General features: G+C 44.1%; 1 long non-coding RNA gene across 2 annotated transcripts in view; it reads right to left on the reverse strand.

Annotated features, from left to right (window-relative positions):
* The window catches only part of LOC130610206 (uncharacterized), a 31364-nt gene extending 24735 nt beyond the window's left edge, over positions 1–6629 (reverse strand). For both annotated transcript variants that reach the window (XR_008974991.1, XR_008974990.1), the window contains exons 1-3: positions 6556–6629; positions 6066–6257; positions 3342–3519 (exon numbers count right to left, since the gene is read on the reverse strand). This is a non-coding gene — a long non-coding RNA (uncharacterized LOC130610206). The remainder of the gene's footprint in view (positions 1–3341; positions 3520–6065; positions 6258–6555) is intronic.
* Positions 6630–6966: the final 337 nt, after the last annotated feature.

Consider the following 6966-nt stretch of genomic DNA (forward strand, 5'->3'; position numbering starts at 1 on the left):
TAAACCCTGTGGAAATGCAGGAATTCCCTACCCTGGCTTTCTGCATGCCAAAAATCCCACAATTTTGAACAAAAGAAGATCAAGGGTGCTAACCCCGGTGCCCCAGCTAACTTAACCCAAACCTTGCTCCCAGTACCCACTCTGGGAGAAAGAGGCCTTTCTTCCTTGTCTCTAAATGGCCACCCAGCATAAGTATCTCCCCATAATAATTCATGAACAGGCTTCAAATGGTGCAGGCTTGGAAGAGAAGGTTGTCTCAGACATGATAATCCTTTTCACCAGCCCAAGTTAGAAATGCAGACAATAGATACACAGACCAATAGATGCACTCTGACCTTGAAGTTTCAGACCACCACGCTGTTAAACAAGAGGCAGGACCCCTGTGGTCATGGGAATCTCCAGCATGTGTTTAAAACTGTAACACTATATTTCTTGGTGAACTTTGCCTAAACTATCTTTAACATTTTCCAGGTGCATATCTACTTGCAAAATGTTGTGCACTCTGCATATGCACAGACATGCACGCAAGGTGAGGAAGAGAAAGAGGTAACTCCCCATAACAGCTTTTAAATGATGAGATAGCGGCAGCTACTGCCTGCAATTCTTCACATATCACCCCTGCTCCTTTAGTTCAGTTGATCAATAAAAATTGCTATTGAGCTTTCTGATACTCTAAACAGGTAAATCAATGCCCTAATGAAGACAGCAGTTTTGTCCCAGGACTCTCTTTCCTTGGTATTCTACGTAAAAGCAACAAACAGGTTTCTGAGAGCTGGAAATGACTGAGCTGTTGCTTCACGTGCTACTTCACCTCAAGTAGCCAGCTTTGACAGGCTTAGCCCCCTCTCTGCACACTTCCTCCTCTGCACATCAGAACAGGACTTCAAGTGGATATAGAACTAATTGGTTTCAAAGGGCCTGTCTTCCAGGAAGATGGAAGTCCTGATGTCTGACTCCTGTAGGAGCTAGCACATTTGTACAAAGAAACATGAACATCCGTTAAAATCACCTAATTGACCAATTTGCCAAGCTATTTGTCTTTAAAATGAGACATTTAACATGTCCTGCTATATGCTGATGTATTTCAGTAGCCCAGAATAAACACAGCCTAAAAACTAAACCTCATACCCAGATAATGCAGCTGGGAGTTAATGATTACAATATGTGACACTTCAAATACACCAAGTCAATGACATTTAGCTAATCTGTCTTCCCTATTTTTTGCTAAGCAGGTTGGCAAAAGAAGAAAAATGGTTCATCTACTAACAAGTTTAACACAACCTTGAAATAAATCATATTCGAAAGCTAGAAGCCTGGCTGAGTTTAATAGTTAAATCATTTATTCCTAGGCTAAAAAAAGAAATAAAATTAAAAAAAAAAACTGCCCTGAAGTCATTATCAGCATGATCCTCTATTTGAAGTCTTGCAAAATGTTCAAGGAATGGCCCTTGTGGTTTGGCCAAAAGGAAACAACATGCTCAGTGGCTCTTTGCAGGCCCAAGAATATGGAGACTCCCAGTATGAGAATATTAAATTATTATGGCTCCTGCAACAGGGAGCACAATTGTTAGTGGCCCCCTTCCTCTGATGGCCAAGCTCTGTTCCTCCCTGCTGGGAGCACTCATTGTCCTACCTAATATTTGCATGCTTTGATAATAAGAAGATTGTCAAGATAATAGCAGGGAAGTTTCAGTTGAAACTCAATTTTCCCAAGCCAGCTGCGCATGGCCCCAGTCACATTTTCTATGAAGATGCCTTCAAAATGCAAAATTAAGCCTTGCTCCTGAGGAAAAGAAAAAGAAATTATCCTCCTCCCCAGAAGAAGAAGAAGAAGAAGAAGAAGAAGAAGAAGAAGAAAGGAAAGAAGGGTTACTGAACAAGAGCAGGATGAAAACCACTTCCTGGAGAAATTATTTTTACATGAGTTTAAACTTCCTTTTGTTCTCCAAAGCATTTTGATCAGTGCAAGCAAATAATACTGAAAACAGAAGAGCAGGTCTTAAATCACAGAATAATTACTTTTGTGAGCTTTATTGATTGCAGTGATCTAGCTGAAAGAGTCTGGGGGCTCTCTTCTCTCATCCACCTTCCTGCATGACACAACCATTCACCAGCTCAAATGAGGTGGGACATAATGTGATTTTTGGAAAGAATAGTACTATTGTTGAAGTCCAAAAAAAAATCTGTATTTCTTTGGGTTTTGGCAAACTTGCTTCTTTGTCCACTCCAAATAATGGCTTAAAAAAAGAAAAGAAAAAGAAAAAGGTGCACTCCCTCTCCCCTTTTGCCCTTTATCCCTATTTCAGACTATGTCATTCTGAGTTATCACGGATGAGGGACTTTTAAACACTCATGAAAAAGCCCTGCAAGGGCAAACGTCATGGGCCGAGCCCTTGTCAGACAAGAAGCTGTACCTCTGGCCATATGGCTACCCAGAACCTCAGAGACTCTGCTGTCTTCCTGCCTCTCTTTAGGGCTTTTTGCTTACTTTGGCCTCGTTTTACACTTCAAATAGCCTTTTTATAAAGGCATCTGAATTAAAGTATTTTTCCAAGTGCAATACACTCCTCCCCAGTTCAGTTGAGATACAGATATTTGTTTCTGGGTTCAGGAACTTTCTGTGAATGGACTGCACTTAGACATGCTGGTCTGCAGTAACATCAGCACCAAAGCCCTTTTCACTCACAACAGAAGAGGATTAGAGTCCAAACCAGCCTCCCACTAGGACACTGAGGAACAAAAACCCATCTCAAGCCAAGCCAGCTATCACCCTCCTTTGCTGACATTTATGCAATTCAAACAGGTCTGTACAGTCCTTTAGCATAACTAAATTCACAGAGTGCACCTCAGGCAGTCCAAAACACAGGTGACTGAATTCCACCACACTTTAGGTCATTTGTACTGAGCAGGGAGTGCTCATGATGTCATCTAGATTCTGACCCTTTGTAGGGAAGAGAAGACCAACTTCAACTAGTGGGCCTGCCAGCAGAAATCCGTTCACTGAGCCCCTCAGATATTTTTCCTACTGCACAGCAGAAAGCAGACTTTACAGGACAAGTGCCTGTGGTGTGCTCCATTCTTTGCACATGTCTCAACCATCAAGCAGCTGGTGGGGTGACCTACCCGGGAGGTTTTGGACACCACATGGCTTTATGTGTTTCTGGCCCATGTAGGCTGCCAAGAGGGTCAGATGCAGTTAGAATGCAAGCACAGAAAACTTATCTGCTTTTTTCACATGAAAAGAGGGATGTGTCTCTTCACTGCCTTGTGCCCTGTTATTTATACCGCAAGAGTGAAATGAGCATAAATTACTAACAACTGAAATGCATTCACTGACTCACGCTTGCAGTGCAGTGCTGTCTGAGCAGGAATAATCACGGGAGGTGTAGCACGGAACAAGCGCAAAATCATTCAGGATTGCTTAGGCAAAGCTGGAGCCTCAGGCGGGACCCGCTGGAAAGGCATGCTCTAGAAGGATGTTTCCCTCAGCAGCCAGAAAGTTTCTGGGGGAGTGGCAATCTGTAAAAGAAATCAGCAGAGAGCAGAGATGTTAGCTGACTTGATACTCCCAAAATAAGTACTAAAATAAGAATGGCAAGTCATGCCCTCACTTCTGCCAGTACTGCCTTCTTCAGAGAGGTTTGAAGAACAGATCACAGTGCTCATCATTCATCCTTTCCTTTCACTGACCTATGCAGACAATGGTATCCCACCACCATCTCCCCCGTTAGAAGACAACAAAAAGACAACAAAACCATTTTTAAATGCTTTCAAGTACATCCCATAATCCTTGCCTGGTAAAGACAGACATATAGTTACGCAAACATTGTCTCAGACACACAAAAAGGGCTACTCCCAGGCAATCAGTTAGCTGTACGCTCACCCTGTTTCTACCAGCCAGTGCATCTTGGTATGCCATACGTAAAGCTATTTCTTTGTTTCATCTTCTGCTAAATTACCCATTAGCAGCAAAAGAAATCAGAAGCCTGTCCAAAGAATACATATGTGCAATAGCAACAGCCCCACTGCAGCATCACCCTCTTTCACTAAGCCTAACTGAGGTATGGCTCCAAAGGGCTGGGAATAAGGAGCTGACAGAAGGCAAATGTATTGCACATAGTTAGAAACACACACAAGTGCACATACATACAAACACCTATACATGCTGTGGAAGAAAAAGAATGTTCCAGAGTAGTCAGCTTACTTGCAATGGCAATTAAGCATCCACCAGCACACGCAAATTAAAGGGAGACTTTTGTGGCCTGAAATTGTTATTTCTGTATGATGCTGTCCCCGTTGTTTGGATTCTCTGGAGTGCCATCAGTGTAAAAGACAGCAGCAAACCAGGTCTAATTCACCATGTTTAACACAGTGAAACTTGTCAACATGGAACCCCTTTTATGCTGCATAAAGAGGGACACTTGGTTTGCTGTTTGCCTTGCCTTGAGAAAACTCTGAACAGAGATTCATTACCAGCTCTTGATAGGGGGGAAATCAGAAGCATCTTCAGTGTCAGGTGAGAGTCCCAGCCTCCCGCAAGAGGCCAAGAGCTGCACCAAGAGCCAGCACTGGAGGCAGCAGTCTCAGTTCAAGTCAAGAGAGTGGCAACAGCGTGGACTTCCTGACAACTTTATCTCTCCCCCTGGGCCCATGCTCCTGCGATTCATCTTTGAATCCCTGATGTGCCACTTGCTGCCCTCTAGGACCTAACATGTTGACATCATCATGCCTCTCAGAAGGAAATCTGTCAGTGCAGCATGAAGAAGAAATCAAAATGGTAGAAAGCAAGGAAAAAAAAAAAAGTCCAAAATGTAGGAGTTTTGGATCTATATATGGCATATAGGATTGGAGGGTTTTCCTAGCATTTTTTTAGCCTTGGGCAAATAATGGAGCAAAGACTTTGCTGGGAGCTGCTCAGTGAGAAAGGCCAATGTTAGGACTCCTGCCCCCAACAGAAGCTTATCCTCAAGCGAGCTGATCTGCTCCTTTGAGAGGGGCAGTATGGGACAGAGGAATAGAGGGGGAAGGCGGGGGGGGAAGCTTTTCTTTACACTTGTGCTGTTCTGAATGTGGACCATCTGTGCCCCCAGCTGGAGTGCTGGAGATGGTCTGGCACTTGAACCACACCATATTTACAGATCTAAACACAAATGGCTACTGCCTGATTGTTTCATGATTCATTAGTCAGACAAGCTCTCCTCTCCCGCCAGCACAGCTGTTACAGAGTAAACCTTTGTCACTTAATAGGCCTGATTATTACTTTCCATCAAAGGTATTGATCTGTGTCATCTCTACTTAAGGGAAAAGGGGAGAAGTGAAAAGAGGACCAAAAGGTGTCAGGAAAACAAGAAGCGGGGGGGAGAATTAAAAAAGAATGACATTTGCGTGGTGACTAGAGGAACCGGTCAATGCATTTAATCTCTTTTGGGTGTACTGTATTCATGTATTCATTTACTACAGTGACTAGGTTACTCATGGAGATGAAGCGTCTCACATGATGTGGCATTCCTTGCACTGCACCAGACTGCTACAGTCACACAATATGGCCATGCATATAATTGGTCGGCCAAATACACAATGTGAATTAACAAATAGTATTTAGGAAAAAAAATAGAAATCAATTAAGTCACGCAGCAGAAGGTACAAATACAGGTTCATCTTGAAATGGCATGAGAAGAGATGAAGAGATTGATGGCGAGACTTCAGAGAAGCAGGCCAGACTTCAGCCCTCGTGCATCCAAGTCAGCAGCCCTACCCCAGTTACACCAGCAAGGAGCTGGCTCTCTTTGTTTAACAAAGGAGCAGGGGATAGGACATAGTGTGTTAGAGAATTGCGATGCAGAGTGTATTTACCACAGCTTGAGAGCTCTCGTTGCTCCAGCAGCCGTCTGACAAGCTGCCATTGCAGCAATTGCAGTGTTATTGCAAATTCATTCATTCCATCAGCACGATGAGGTTTGCCACATCCAGACTGAGAGTTTCACTGCCTCTCTGACCCACAAAGCCATTACTAGTGGCATTATTACTTCTTCCCTGCTGCATTTGAGGTGGTACTTGGTACACACCATTCCAGTGACCAGGTGGACAATTCGTAGCCACAAATGTGGCTCTGGTGGCAGCAGGGAGCAAGCTCTTGAGGGAAGTTGGCTTCACTCTTTGTGTTTTTCTCGTGTCAAAGGCATCACCTTTCCTGAAGCCAAATCTCAAAGCCCTTGTCCGGTCCTCCTTCAGAATAAACAGCAACAAAGTTCTGGGAACTAGGGGAGAGAAAAGAAACCACAGCAGAAACTGCTTAGCTTGCATGGACACAGCACAACAGTGCAACTACTCAGGCTACCAGAATTTATAGCAGTCTGTACATACAAGGAGGTTTTCCTCAAACCAAGACTTGCATTTTCAATGCAAAGAGGCCAGTAAGATGTTACACAGGGAATACCAGTCATTTTAGGGAAAGCACTGTTGAGAGAAGAATGAAGAGGGGGAACCTAAGCAGTAGTGTAGAGCTGTCAGAGTGCTTGGGTTTCCCCTAAGGTCAGCTTGCCTACAGGGCCATACCTGCCATGTTCAGCCCAGGCATGCAAAGTGCAGTGACAGATGCCAGCCCAGCAGGTCACTGGACAGGGAAGCAATTGATGCTTATGTCATGGAATGTTCTTTTACAGTCCATCTTTCACCCAAAGCTCTGAAACAGACCAAAACACACATGCTTTTCTGACTAAGGCTGTGCCCCAGAGCAAACCTGGTCCCTCCATCTTAGCATTTGCCACCAAGATCCCATTTCTACCCACTCACTCTCCCGTCCTGAGTCATATACTGTTTCACCGGATGGAAAGAAAAGTTCAAAGACTGCAACACATGACACCAAGCAAGAGTTGTGGCACACACAACCCATGGGAAAGTGTTGCTTGGCAATACGGCGTGTGCATAGCTCCCCGCCAAGGGACTGGCATTGTCTCTGTGCCAGGA

Source organism: Pezoporus wallicus, unplaced genomic scaffold (assembly GCF_028554395.1).
Source record: "Pezoporus wallicus isolate ANWC-B61680 ecotype Strahan unplaced genomic scaffold, APGP_CSIRO_Pwel_v1 contig_5696, whole genome shotgun sequence".
NCBI classification, from domain to species: domain Eukaryota; kingdom Metazoa; phylum Chordata; class Aves; order Psittaciformes; family Psittacidae; genus Pezoporus; species Pezoporus wallicus.